Below are 15,116 nucleotides of genomic sequence, written 5' to 3'. Positions count from 1 at the left end.
ATCTGCTGCTGTGAAATGATGTGCAGAAAGCAGCTGGTGAAGAGATATATGTATGTGTGTGTGTATATATATACACACATTTCTTCAGCTGCTTTCTTGCACATCATTTCACAGCAGCAAAGTAAGCATCAGTTCATAAAGGCTCTATAGGTATATGTGTATAGACACATATATATAGCTCTATAAGTACATGTGTATATACACACACACACACTTTCATCAGTATATAAGGTACAGATTTACCTTGTCTTCTATGGGAAAATGCCAGCCTGCTTTATATGCCTGACATAAGCCTCCTGCTGGATGTATTTTCTCATTCTCATGGGTCAGACCACAGTTGCACTGTTTGCTGCAAACCCTGTAGAGACCTGCTTAAATCCTAATAAAAGCATTGCATTGCAAGCCAAAGGACGTAGACTGCATTAACACTGCGTGGAAGTGACCCTCTAATATGAAAATCCTTCCCTAAGACCAATACATTTTCACAGTGTAATTGGCAATATTATTATCAATTTGCCAACTTTACAGTACAGCCATGAGACATTCAACAAACTGTGGGACAAAGAACACCTGGACTAAATCAAAAGTCTCATTTGGCCTAATACAATTTAACTCAAATGTGTGACATTTTCATTTTGACTGAAGGGTCCCGGCTTCACGTTCTGGTACCGGTGGTACGTAATTCCCAATATGACCTGAAGACGGCAGACTAGGTATACTCAAAAAGTCCCTAGATCTGCCAATGCAACACATTCCCAGCTGAAAGATAAATGCAGTACTACTGCTGTCCTGTAAAGACAGACTTAAACTAGGGGTCAGCAACGTTTTTGGGCAGAGTACCCAAAACACCCACAACCTTGATTTGTAAGATGTTGGAGTGCCAGGGGCAGGGGTCCCGATCCTTATTACAGCAGCGCAGCCCCTGCCCCTTCCCTGCCATGTGCCCTGAGCCGTGTGTGCCAAGCAAAATGCCTTTGCGTGCCATGCTCTGGCATCCATGCCGGGGGTTGCCTATGCCTGACTTAAACCGTGAAATCAGTAATCAAAAGATTAAACCCAGAGAAGGACAAGAGCTTGCACCACATTTCCTTTCAGCAAGATAGTTCTGGGCATAACAATTATTAAGCAGAAACTATACGCAAAAACTGTGTCTCCATTCTAAGATTTAATTTCCTTTAAAAATCCTGTTTATCTGCATTAAGAATATTTTATCTCTTCCTGAATTAAATGATGAGAATGAAGCAATACATTTCTCTTATCATATGAGGACAGGACTTCAGCCAGAAACATCTAGCTTCTAATCCCAGACCTACCACTGACTCCCCTTGTCCCCAAGTCAAATAATCTGCCTGCCTCAATTTCTCCCTCCAAAGTAATCGGGATAATACTTACCTATTTCGCTTGCAAGGGATTGTGAAGACTGATTCATGTTTGCAGAGCACTGTGAAGATGGGAAATACCACCTCCATGCTAAATATTATCATCATTATACACATTCATTTAGACTGCTTAGGAACACCCAATACATTCAGAACGCTAATAAGCCCTTTTCCAGTTGTTTATCATCAAATGTTAGCAGAGAGAAAGATTTATTGTAGTCAGTGCTGTAACTATCAAAAATGTTTTTATATTATGAATACAATATTGATCAGTTAATCAATGCTCTGAACCATTTGTAAACGATATAACAAAAGCAATCAGTCTGCCAACAGCACACACAAGCTGTTCATCAGCCCTAGACAACTTTAAATACTCCTGCCTCTCAACTTTTATAGTCCTGGACTCGATAACATCAAGCTATTGAGACATTCAGCAGTCATAAATCCTCCACGTCTACCTGAGAAGATCTGCAGAAATCACCCCAAATGACTTTAATGTTTAGCAGGGAGCATGAAAAACATACTCAGTTTAGAATTTAAATGAGCATAACCTCTGTTCGCTCCGGATACATTATGGGATGTGCCAATATTCAATAGGTTGTGACGTCTTTTTGTGAAAACGTACTTTCTTTCTTACTACCCTACAATATGTTCATGTTAGTTGCTACTAGTAACTCACTCATTCAGTGGTGTTCAAATTCACTGCTTGACTCCTTCTGGCTGGGGACTGCTGATATCCCATCATTGCATTTCTTGGTACAATTTCAGTTATGGTAATTTATTAAGTGATATCCATATGCCTGTGATTTTTTCTGCTAGTTTTTTTCTTTTAATCCCATGTGACTCATGTTGTGCATAGATGGGTATATTGTCACTGATTTTGGAGGTGAGGTGATTTTTTTTCTTTCCTCCTAGGTTAAGGATAACAGGTTTTGTTTTAATCAAACTCATCGTCACTCCTGAACTTGACCCTCACTGAATACAAAGCCACTCATCCACGGACTTCACCCAGTCTAATAAGCATTAATGAATTACACCCCGCAATCCCTCTTGAGATACTATCTCAGTTTCACAGATGGGGAAAACAGGCGCAGATTAAGGGTTTTGCGCACACAGCCATTTAGTAACAGAGCTGGAAGAAGCGCCCAGTAATCTAGGCTACAATTCCTTGCTCTAATCACTGGACAACAGAGTATCTCTATCTTTAAAGCTGCTACAGCAATAAATGTGCTCTGTGGCGTTGTGCTGTTGCTTTCAGGTCTGCTAGGAAAACGACACATTGCTTTTTCCTAGGGTTTAATGTTAAACACCGCTGCAAATTTTGCTCAGTGACAGAGGGCAATGCTAAGCCACATATGCACGCTGGACGTCGTGCAGCATGTGTGTTTTTCCTTTCTGTTGAGTAGAGAGATTGTCAGTCCCTAGCTGTACAACCCCATTTTATCACCAGCTTCCCTGAGGTTAACTTTGACTTCCCTGGGGAATTTCCCTTCTTTGCCCTGGAAGCCCTGGTCTGCTCCGTGATGAGCACAGCATCCCTTGATGGCTGTGGAGTAAACCACATCTATTAATTACATCGAACTAGTGAAGACAGATAATTGCTCTGAGCCTGGAATCTCCAAGTAAGCTTGCTGTCGAGAAGAAAGGTTTCTAAGCTTCAATTTGGTTGCAGACAAACATCATGGAAGCCTATGTTCCTCATAACCCATGCTTATTTCAGATGGTCAGCATTTCCCACCCCCCCTTTTTTTTAATAATCAGCGTATTAGTGTCCACCCTGTCTTTGTGGCACCGGCTTTGAGTCAGTATTGAAATGCTGTTCCTAAAATCTATTTCCTTACCGGAGGATGCGTGTCCCAGAACAGTGATTCTCAACCAGGATGGAGTGTGCCGAGATCCTCTCAGGGGTGCCGCAGGGTCCTGTACAACATTAGCACTGTTAGGTGGGTAAATAGGATGCACAAAATAAACCCAGAGCTTTCGTATAGGAATCTATGATGTTAAAAACATTTTCTGACCTGTTGCAGCCTTTCGGAGGTCTTTGCAACAACAAATTGCTCTATTCGTTTTCTGTAGTCCCAAAAAAAGAGGAGTGAAAACTAAAGAGTGAAGTTAGGTTTATATCACAGACAGTTTACACTACAGCACCGACAGGCTGGCCCAGGTTATTAGAAGTAGGTGTAATCCCAGAGTGATTTAGATGTGCTAGGAGTTGTCCCTTCTGCAAATATTGTTACAGGATCAAAACTGAGCTTGACTAGTACAGTCTGTTTTGTATAGCTTTAACAGTACACTACAGTTGTGTCCAAGCTAGGAGCACTTTGCCTGGACAGCCTGCCGACAGTGCTCAGAAGAGGTCTAGCAAGAGGTTACATCTACCTTGCAATCAGCGGTGTGATAGCAGCTCATCTGGACATACTCAAGGTAGATCTGCCCGGTTCTGGTCCTGACAAGAGTGGAGCTATGACAGCACAGGCCTCAGTCATTGAGTACTCACTGGGTATCGCAGGTGGGATTATGCAGCCTGCGTGACATCTTATGCTGCTCTGCTATGGGTACCCAACTAGCTCACGTATGTCTCTCAGTGCTGGACTGCGGTGTAGATCAGTAGTTTTCAACCTTGTTAGACTCAAGACACCCCTCGTTCAACTCAAGGCATCTCTCGGAAACGGTCAGTTCTTAATTTTCACCTATTTTTTTGACTACAGAAGACCAGCGTGGGTCAGAATGGTTTTAACAATAAGGATTCCTACTTGAAATCTCTTGTGAATCATGTTTGCACACCTAACAGTGCTAATGTTGCAGCACCCTTGAAAGGATCTCAAGTCACCCCAAGGCTGAGAATCACTGGTAGAGATATACACTGCACGTTGCAGATTCACTCTCAAGCAGTGCTCCTCAGGGCCAGTAATGCTCCCCAAATCAGGCCTTTGGTTGCAGACTTAATTGTGCGCAGTTGAACAGTCTCCTCAAAGGTAGTTCAAGTCTGAGCCATCTGTTTTTTTATAATTTATGGTATATTAATTTACTTCCAGATTAGGGCAGGGCTATGACAGGTTAGTATTTCACTGTGCTAATACACTGCCCTTCCATGGCTGGATAGATCACCCCTTTTAAATTTAACGACAGCCTCAGACATACAGCTGTTTCCAAAGCCACATATGCAAATAATTGCTGTGCCTGCTGGAGAGGCCAGGTGCAGGTTGCGAATAAAAAGGTCACAGGGGTTAAGACGTTGACTCAGCTGTCTGCAATCTCCCCATCTCCAAGCTGCAGAAACCTAGTAATGCCCAGGCACCAGATGGTTTCGGTGCTGAGTGTTAGAAACAGGCCGGCAACCGTCTTTCAAGTCTTTGAGGCCGCAGAGTTTACTGAAAGCCTTAAAACAGCCCTTCTGTTTATAACATCACGTTGAAACACAAGTGCACAAAGGCGTATTCTTGTAGATCAAGGAGATACGGATCTCAGAGCAATCGAGATCTTAAAATCTGACCTGAGAGTCTCTTCAAAGATGAGCATATTTCCTGTCTAGTCTCACCCTGAGAAAGCAGGCAGGGTTAATTACAAATAGGTGTTTGCGAAACAGATGTATATTGACGACTGGGGGCAGAAAAGTACAGCAGATCAGCTCTTGAAGGGTAATGAGACATTGAATAGGGTCTTCAGGGCTGTTTTTATTCTGTAACTCGTGTGAATTTGGGCTACAGGTGTATTTTTGGGCACAGTGGGTTCAGAAACCTTTCTTTGCTCATGCCCAGGACCACAGCTTCTCTACTGTTTTTCCTAGAAAGAGGAACCGGACAGGCCATCTCCTTTCCCCTGCCGCCAGCACTTGCTGCTCGCTCTTCAGAGCGTAACTTCAGAGCTGGCCCGTCTCGCGGCAGCCCTGTCTAAGCACCGCAGGACACAATCCCTTCTCGTTCCAACTCCTCTGTTCTTTCAGCCACGAAAGCTAGGGATTTTTCGGGGCAGCGCCGCTGCTATAACTAGTCAGAAGTTTATGATACGTATCAGATATCATCCCTCTTCTGATTTCCTTATCAAATAAGCACAGGAATCAATACTTTACCTGGGATTCAAAGTCCCATTAGACCATATCAGATCTATCATTTCAATTCACATTAATGCTAGGTAAGTAAGTAGTCAGCCTACCCTACTAAGGAAGCTAGCCTGTCTTTCTAAGGGCAGCTAAATGGTTTTATTTCACCAGCTAATACGTCAGGACAAAATGCACCCACTTTTACACTATATCCAAGACAGGGAGTCGACTGCCTCCACCATCTGCATTCCCATGACATAAGACATAGCAGAAATATTTAAGCGCTGTTTAGTCCTCATTGTAAATAATTCTTCATTGTGAGTAATTAAAGAATAAAAAAAACACACACTCCTACTTGCTCTACTTAAGACCTTAAAATTGGATCATGACGAACTAAATATTTCACTGTCTGTCACTCTCTGTCTCCTTCTCTCCCCTCCTCCTCATCCCCCCTCCAACACACACTCCCTTTAGCTACCAGCCCATGGAAACCCACATTTTATTCCAGGCAGTGCTCTGGGTAACGGGGAAAGCACTGCCTGCGACGCTGAGCTGACGTTTTAGATCAGGCTGCTTATTCTTTACTTGCTGAGACGTTTCACACCTAACAGGCATCCCACAGACATCCAGGTTGTCGTGTCTGTAAGATGCTCCTCGCAGAAGACCTCTTATTTCTGGTCCCTATCTGATGCTTGGGCCTAATGCTCAATTACTTCAATGCCTGGTCTGGTACAGGGGCAAGGTCATAAGCCATCTTATGTCTGTACTCTGTCTCCTAAATTCTCCTCCACGATGACATGAAGAAGTCATGATTTTCACCAGGCTACAGCCCCGTCAGCAGATGCAGGAGTCCTGCACTGGCTTTCTGCCCAGGGGTGTTTGCCAGCAGAACGGGCAAGCCAGGACTTTGGCTTTCCTTCATCAGATGTGTAGGAGGCTTCAAGACCACTCTGGACAAGGACTGGGTGGCAGATATTATTACTTGTTTTTACCTGCGACATGACTGGGTGCTAGCCGTCCTGTGAGATGAAAGGATCACCTGTCCTTGTTCTGTCCCCTTTTCCCCTAGTCTTGTTTTAAAGGGATTGTTACACATAGCTTAACCAACAAAAAATCATGAATTGATAGGTAACCTACTCGTCCGACATAGATAGGATATGGACCCTTCTGCTGTAGCACCTGAGCATCTCTCAGTCATTAATGATTTAATCTTCAACACCCTTTTGCGTGGGCGACCGGTGCCTCCCGAGTCTGGGGGAACACGATATCACCAATGGGGTGGGGGGTCCCCCAGCGGCCCATTGCCAACTGGGGGGGTCTCCCTGTGGCCAATTACCGAGCCCGCGGCGAAACCAGAAGTGCACATCTGGTTTCACGGCTGGCGCTTCTACGGGGTGCACAGCCGATCTCAGGGGGTGCGCGGGCACCAGCGTGCACCTCCTATGTGTCGCCAATGCCCTTTTGTGGTTGGTAGCGAATATCCCTCTTTTATAGAGCAGAAACAGAGCAAGAAAGAAATTAGATGAGTCTTCCAAGGTCACAGGGTAAATCCATGGCAGAGTAGGCCACTTTTCCCTGGTTTCCCAGGACCAACGCTGTGCTCTGGCCACACGTCACACCTGTGCCTTAATGGGAAGTTACAAGTAATCCAGTGGGATCCAGACAGATGATAATGCCTGTGACTCACAATGGATATTACAGCCTCGGTTTATAACTGGGTAAAACAGACTGAAATACCCCTGCTCCCCGAAGCAGTCTTGTTTTAAATGTGCAGCTCTCCTTCAGATTCAGTGCGTAACCAGGTAACGAAGCCCCTCACCCCCACGTTACCGTCATTATTCACCATCATGACCAATTCCCCAGGGTTACTTTGAACACTTAATAGGTCTGTCTGAGCATCCAGGAACAAAGGGAGAGCACATGGCAGCCATACACGTCATGTTAATGACTTAGTTTCTTTCTGTAGCACTGACAAAAAAACAAAACCCTGACCCTGCATAATTGTGGCCCTGTTATTCATGGGTCTTAAATTGTATTTCTTCATGAATTTTAATGTGCAGTCCCTTTTCTTTCTACTAATCCAGCATTACGCTGGGAGCCTTCACAGAGCGAGCATTTGCCCCCATTAGCTCTTTCTTCCCTTCAGCGTCGTAGCTACTGTACATCGGGCCGCTGTGTGCCGAGATGCTGTCCTTCATTCAGAGCCAGCCTGGCAGCTTGGCTAGACGGACATTGAAGTGCCTTACAGGGCTTCGTCACTGGAGACGCTAGGCTTTGTGCATCCTGCTGCAAAAGGAACAGGTCGGTCCAACGGGCACCGGCTGAACAGCAGCTCATTCATTTGGTCCCGATTTGCTAAACAGCCGCTTGTGTCTCCTTGCTGTTGCTTGTCCTTGTGTTTGATTCTTTGGATGTGTTCGACCCTTGGAAATAAGCAGCAAAATGCTTGCTCCAGGTCTGCGGACCTGTCATCTGGCAATTTTGAGAGTCCTTTGTCCTATTTAAAGAGATCCCTGGAAAAGAGGTTTTTTTAGCAGGGAGAAAGGCCTTTCCAGGATTTCCCCTTGGATGGAGAATGTGGAATTTTCCACAATATTACGATTGAATGAATGAGAAATGCTACAGGAGGACCAAAAAAAATCACCGCTACTTGCCCAGCGCCACAGATGCACATGATGCTTTACAGCTAAATGCTTTAGACAGGTTTAGATTTTAAGGCCAGGAGGGACCATTAGCTCATCTAGTCTAACCTGAATAAGAGTTGAAAACATTTCACTCGGTTACACCAGAACTGAGTCCAGAAACTTGTGTTTGGCTAAAACACGCCTTCTGGAAAGACGTCCAATCTGGACCCAAAAGGCTGGAGAAAATGCACCACTTCCCTTTGGTCACCTGTGTCTGTCCCGAGGACTCAACATCACCCAACAGAAAATGCATCTCTAGTTCTCCTTTTGCAGAGCTTAAGCCTGTCTTGCCTGGTGACCTCTTTGCTAGAGAGTACAGACCCATATAGTCTTGTTTCTTAAGCCGCTAGCCTTCTAGAGGATGGATCCTAGGATTTCTGGTACCATGTTCAATTAACAGAACAGATGGTGCCAGTGGTGTAATGGTGACTGCCAGGGCCTTGAAAATACTGGGTTCTGATCCTACTCTGTCTCTCACCATGTGACCCCAGATAAATCAGCCTAGCTCTTTGTTCTGCAATGTCCCCAACTATAAAGTCACTAGGACCCTACTTCCCTCTCTCCTAAGGGTATTTTAAGGGTTAGCTAATGCTTAGAGAGCTCGGTAATATTTTGCAGACAGGAGCATTTCACATTTAGAGAGCTTCTTTCAATGGAGGACCCCTGGAAGAAGCTATCTAAATATAAAATGCCCCTGTCTGCAAAATATAATATAATCAGCTTTTGTTGGGGTTTTTTCCCCCCTTGAAGTAACAGAATTCCTAAGTCAAGTTGCAGACCAAGACTATAAAGCAAGCATATTTTAAACCCGCTCTGAAAATAAGAATGAGCTTTTATCAGAAGAACCATGTATCTATCCTTTAATTTGAAAGGACATAAAGAGGGTAGTGACAGGTCTATTCTCTTCTACCCAATGTGAATTAAATTTGGCAGAACTGTTCCCATTAGCTCAGCAAAAACCCTTTAAAAATGTGAAGGCCCTTAGTACAATGGGGTATAGAAAATAAAGCGTAGAACAGGAAGGGTCATAATAATTATTCCTTCACTCTGATATTAAACAGTAAGTCTCCCTAGATCCCAGAGAAGTCACTGGTTTTTTGTTTTTTTGTAATGGAAACTGTTTATATAACAGCAATGATATAATAGGCTGCCTTTGCCAGGAGAAGGCATGCCTTCCAATCTTTCTCACAACCTCTTATGGTCTCACTTAATGTTGATGATCTCCTGGCCATATTAAAAGCATTATTCACTTGGCTTCAGTGGCTCTTTCATTTAGCCACTGATTTAATTACTCGAGTAGAAGAACTATGTGTCACGTTGTGTTTGGTTTATATTGTCCCTCCCACACACACGGTGAGGTGAGCCTACCCCCTCTTCAGATGTACAAGAGTTAAGGGGGCTCTTATCTTTCTGGATCGCAGACTCCTTCGGACAAGGATCCTGGTATTCAGCACACTTGAGCTATTTGTACCTACATGGAAGAAGTCCTGAATTCCCTGTCCACTGCCATTATCCTCAGGATGTGTGCCTTGCATATTTTGCATGGGGTCCCCAAAGAGATACGGACATGAAGAGAGCCCTTAGCTGCTTTGACGCATTGCACAAAATAATCCCATAATAATTCCTGATGTTCCAAGAAATTCTCAAGTAGTTTGGCATCTTCGGAAAGTCTCTGAAACCAAGAGGGTCCATTTCTTTTCGGCTCTCCATGTGAAACAATTGGATTTAAGTAGTGATCCCTAGGGCTTCTCCATGTCTAGATCTGCCCAGCTGAAAAGCCACATTGAAATCTTTGTCTCTAGAGTTTCCTAGCTCGTGGCAGCTGATGACTGCCTGAATGCAAGGGCCTAATCCTGAAGGCCTTTGTGAGGTGAACAGTCCTAATGATGCTCACACAACTAGTAAGGACAACAAGATCAGTCCCTTGTTCTAGAAGCAGCTTAGAGTAACCGGGGAATGAAATTACAGCAGCCTTAATCAGAAAGTGATCTAGTAGAGGCTATTATACTAGTAGTAAAGTGCATTAAGGTAATTGATCATGTGCCGTTTAATTATACTATTCTGTACGGCAGAATCTGAGCTGAACGTTAATAATGAGTCTTTTTAAAATTGCATTTACCTTTCCCAGTTTGGTGGTTGCTGTATATATTTAATTTCCTGTTGGAATGGTAGGCCCCTACCTTCCAGCTCATATTTTACCACTGGCTGAGTGGCTGTGTCTTGCCTTCTCGGTCTAGAGTTGCAAAGGCACGTTTTGCTTCACTTGTACGATATTTCTCAGTTCTTCTGACAAAACTCTGAGCTACTTCCTTGCCTTTTCAGTGATGGGACCAATTACTGAATGTGAGCCGTGTCTTTGCTCAGGCAGCTCAGCCAACGTAGCCTCTTGAATTCAGACTCTGATTAGTACAGAAACGTAGCCAAAAGGAAATGTAGCCACAGCATCACTATGGATCGCAAGGGAGGCTACTGGGTCCAGTAGCCAGTGATCCATCCAGGCCTAAAGGCTGAACTTTCATGTAAGAAGGACAGTGGTTTTAATCTGCTCCGTTGTCTGACAACCGGCGGTGGCCCGAAGGGGCAAGTGAACCTTAATTAAGTTAAAGTCTCAGTGGTTTTTTTTCTTTACTTGGCATCGTTCAGGTCTTTCAGCACCAGCAGAAATGCACTGCAGATAATGTCAGTCTTTGGTAGAATACTTTTCTGTGTCAGTCCCAGCTGGGGAATAACGAAGTAGTCTGTTGTGTTTGGCACAAGGCACCTGGAATACAGCGCAAGCTTCGGATGAACGCTAGCCTGGGCAGTGGGAAGTCAGTGCATCCATACCGAGGACCTGTAAGGTCCTCATCACCATGGCATCTGAGCCTATAGGCATGAGGCATCTTCCAGCACCAGCCACTTGGGGTTTCACTTGGTTTCCCGGCAAACTGCAACCATAGCCTTCGTACAGACTGAGCTCTGCCAGTCCTGATGTAAATCTTTTTGCACTGCTTGGGCTCAAACGATTTTCTCTCCTAACTGCTCCAATGCAATTTATTGCAAAGCGTCCTCCTTCCTGTTTCCTCTCCTCCGTTACAGCTGACACTGGCTTCCAAACTCTTTCCAAACTTTCCCCCTCCTTGATTCTTTCAGGGGCTGAAAATATCTGTGTTATGGAGACAACACTAAGGTGGACTGCTTTGTTGACAACTGTCTGACTTCCTTCTTTGTCGTCTTCCCTTGCACTGGGAGGTGAACACGGGAGCAGATATGCTCCAGCAAGTTGGTCCATAATGTCTTATAAAAGGAATTTCAGATGGCTGATGTGCCGTCCCGGCACCACTCCCTCCATTCGCTGGGTTGTGTGCCATGGATATTAGCTGGCTGGAGCGTGTGCTGGGAGTCAGCCAGATTTGGCTTTATGTTCTCTTCACAAGCATAACAAAAATGGATATTGCCACTTTTCCTTGTCTTCAGCTGCCCCGGTGTGCAGCCAAATCACAGGAGTCTGCACCAGGCTCTGTTCAGCACAGCCCATCATTTTTCACAGCAATTACTATAATCCACTTCCAGGCCTCTCCTTCAGACACATACTTTAGATGCAATCCTAGGGCAAAAGACAGCTCTATGTCCTGCTTTGACCAAAGGGTAATATTATCCTATCACTGCTTTCCCTTCGTAACCACGCTGAGTAACAGATTTTCAGGCCAAAGGAGACCATTACTATCATCTCGTCTGCCCACCTGCACAGCGCAGGTCACTGCGTTTCACCAAGCGTTTCTTGTGTTAAGGCTGCAAACAGGGCTTGCATCCAAACTCGGCAGAGTTAGTGATGACAGCAATTAACCTCGTGCTGCTCTAACTACTGGCCTGGACTGGAATAAGATCTTGCAATCGGTACGTGGTCCTTTACTGTGTCTAGGCAGGACTCCCCTGTCTGTTCAACCAGTCGGGGTGATCTTTGTCTTCCCAAGCAAATATTCTAGCCTGCCTTACCCCACATGCTGTGGATGCTCCTCTAAATGTCCACTCCCCACTGAAGCTATGGGAGGGCTACCCAGGTTGGCCCAGAGTACACAAGTATACTTTTCTGGCTCCCATTACTACTATATCTAAGCAACTCATAGTCTGCAATGCAGGGAGGCACATGGGGATCTGATGTAGGAAAAGCGACTTGCCCAGCATTGAAGAGGAAGTCTATGAAAAAGCAGGATGTTCAACCAAACCCTCAGACTCCCAGCCCAGTGCTAGAGGATAGCACAACCTTCCCCTCCAGCTCCTAACCTGGCTACACTGTACGGCGCGGCCACACAGAGTTTGGATTTGTACCACCAACTTAAGAGCAGGAGGATCTGTAGATCTGGTCTCCAGAACAGATCCATTAAACTCCAGCACTTCTGAGGGGCTCGCTAGACACATTTAGGTTCAGCCTGCATAACATCTGAGACTCTGCTCTGCCACGTAATCGCCATAACCGTGGCCAAGCAAGTATCAAAGCGCTGCTCGGGTGCAGGGAGCATATTTTATCACCAAACAAACAAGCGCAAAGACAATTAATTATGTATTAAATGGGTTTGATTTCACTGTCTCGCAAAAGACGTTGACTTGTGGGCGCCAGAAGGGCTGGGTGTCACAGAGAAGCAGGTAGCGCAGTTCACTTGCCCGACATGCCTTGGATGTCGCGTGTGGAGGAGGACTGCCAGAGATCTTCTCCACTGCGGAGAGCTGGATGTTAAAACACAAACAGTTCTGTGGGCTGTCTCACTTGCACCCATATCCCCACCCATCTGCCATCACTTACCGTTATTTGGAATAGCTCCCTTTCATTATCCTACTTATACATCAATGCCGGGCATACCACTTACCATCTGTTGCCATCGCACTCCAATGGTGGGCACTAGGGGAAAAGCATTTGGAGTCAACTTTTTTTATCTGGCTTCTACTTGGGTGGTCTCCAGATCAAATACCCATTTACTTCTTTCTCTAGAATAAATTGCACCGACGCTCACAGCTGTAGGCAGAGATTTTGAGGTCTGCATGCCTCTGCTACAGCGCAAGACGTAATATCTGCATTGCTCACATTAAGCTTCAGGGTTAACACGATAAGCTGGGGCAGTTCATGCCTCCCACAAGTATTTCTTCAGGTTTTGTGCAGGTTCAGTGAGACTGCACAGCCTGAGAGGGAAGGTTCTTTGTGGCTCTTTAAGGCTATAACTGTCTTTAAAACAAACACTTGCATTTTGCATTGCCACCTTCTCCCGTATCACGTACCCATTTTATAAACAGGTCTGCAGTGCTGGAAGGTCTCACTAGGGCAGTTTTATTTTCCTTGGAAACTTTAATGAAAGCAATAAACGGTATATCCCTTAATAACAGTCAGTGCCGCGTCTGTGGGCTGTCCCTGGTGTTTCGTGGGCTATGGATTTCTAAAAACAAAACAAAACCGTCTTGAAAGAAAATTCACCTCTTTTTCCGGTCGGAAAAGCATAATTAAATTTTTACAGCCCCTAAAGTCCAGAAATGCTTGATGACTGAAAACCAATCAGACACAATAATTCATTCAGTTCACATCCTTCCTCCATTGCTCCTCACACACATTGCTCCTTCAAAGCAGTAAAATCTCCCCCGTTCCTCTTTGCCCTTCTCGTACCACTGTGATCTAATTGGTCACGGTGCACTTTAGCCTCATTAGGGGCTTGGTTCTGAGCTCCCGTCATAATCACAAGAAAGATTCCCATTACTTCATTTCATCTTGGATCAGGACCTAGGGACTTCATGCTGCGCCACTGCAGTCAATGGGCCATTAGTGTTATTAGTATGCTGGAGCCCCAGGTCTAACCCCTGCCCTTCATGTAAGAACCAAACAGACTCTGCAGGGATGAGACAGCTGCAACAATAGGAGCCACTACCCGAAACACTGCCATGTGATTAGCAGGTGCTAAACTATGTGGTCCTAGTATTGATCAGTGAAGTATAGGTCTGTGTGGGGAAGAAGTAGCCACAGAGAGATCTAGAGAAGCCTCGGAGACATGATACAAATCTATCTATCTATCTATCTATCTATCTATCTATCTATCTATCTATCTATCTATCTATCTATTCATATGTACAATATCTATCTATCTATCTATCTATCTATCTATCTATCTATCTATACAATATCTCTCTACCTATCTATCTGTAGCTATACATACATACAATATCTCTCTATCGATAGCTATACATATGCACAATATCTATCTATCTATCTATCTATCGATCGATCGATCGATCGATCGATAGATAGATAGATAGATAGATTTGTATCATGTCTCCAAGGCTTCTCTAGTGCTCTCTGGGCCTCCTTCTTCCTCACACAGACCTATAATACTTCACTAATCAATACTAGGGAACCCCCTTGGACCACATAGTTTAGCACCTTTTAATATATATATTAAAAAGAAGCAAGCAAGCAAGCAGAGAGAGTTTTTTGGTAAAAAGTAACAGGTGAAAGGAGCTTGGAACTGAGCAAAAAAAAAAGTCTCCTGTGGCTGAAGTTCTGCTATTCCTGGGAAATAACTGCATCAAAGACACATCCAAGTCCAACATCAATTTCTCTTCCTAATGAAAACAACTGGTAAACTTGTCCTGAAAAAGGGCTAATCACTCTGCTTATAAAAGGATCACAGCATAATCAAAAGGAGAGCATGACCTGGGACACAGTTGTTGAAGTGGGACCTGATCCTACTTTGTTGGCTAAGCTTGTAGGATTGGGCCCTTAATGAAGAGTACAGTTCAGATCTTGGATCCAGTAACTTGATATTGGTCAAAGGCCGTGGGCAAGGACAGAGAGTGGTGAAGGGAGGAGAGGCCTATCACCGTGTAATTTTGACCCGATGTATAATACGTAACTACGGGCACAAAACCGGTCGGGAAAGTTCTAAAGAAATCTTTGACAAGCGTTATGTTACTGAACAGGAGAGTCTCATGGCAGTTCTCTCTCATTCTCACACTCCATTAAATAAAATTAAATATGCTAGGGATACTTCTACCCTC

This window comes from Alligator mississippiensis, chromosome 14 (assembly GCF_030867095.1).
Source record: "Alligator mississippiensis isolate rAllMis1 chromosome 14, rAllMis1, whole genome shotgun sequence".
Taxonomy (NCBI): Eukaryota; Metazoa; Chordata; order Crocodylia; family Alligatoridae; genus Alligator; species Alligator mississippiensis.
This window is presented reverse-complemented; position numbering follows the sequence as displayed.